The following is a 579-nucleotide window of genomic DNA, read 5'->3' on the forward strand; positions in this document are numbered from 1 at the left end:
ACCACTCTTGCCTACGCGCGAATACCAACGATCGACCGAGCTACTCGTTCTCGCTCGCCGCTGCGTCTCGTTCCCACGTTTACCAACCCACTTGGGTTGCTTGAAGGCGCCGATGTGCTGCGTCTCCGTGGTGCGACGGGTTGACCTTCTCACAAATATCTTGCTTTTTGTATATGACCCTGCCGACTGGAATAAAATTTTGGATCGCGACGACGCTGTTTCTACGCGCCACGTGGCGGCGCCGAACACGCATCCAATCAGCGCTTTGCGCCCATTGCGCAATAGCAGCGGTATCTCTAGTGCTTCGAGGACAAGTTTACCCGATTAGGTCGGCGCTGATTGGTCGATGCGAGAAAGGTCGAAACTGTCGCACTAGGTGCCATACACGACGATCCACCACCCGATGGGTTGCGCCGCAACACCACTCGGCTATGCCAGAGCAGCACAAATCAATTTGCCGCCTTGCAGCAACACCAAGACCACAAGTATTACCATGGCCAAGGATCCCTTCTTCACGATTGAAGACACCAAGATGGGCTTCTCGCTCTTCTGCGTCGTCTGCGGTATCGGCACCCTCTC

Source organism: Saprolegnia diclina (genome assembly GCF_000281045.1).
Source record: "Saprolegnia diclina VS20 unplaced genomic scaffold supercont1.12, whole genome shotgun sequence".
In the NCBI taxonomy this organism is placed as follows: Eukaryota; Oomycota; class Saprolegniomycetes; order Saprolegniales; family Saprolegniaceae; genus Saprolegnia; species Saprolegnia diclina.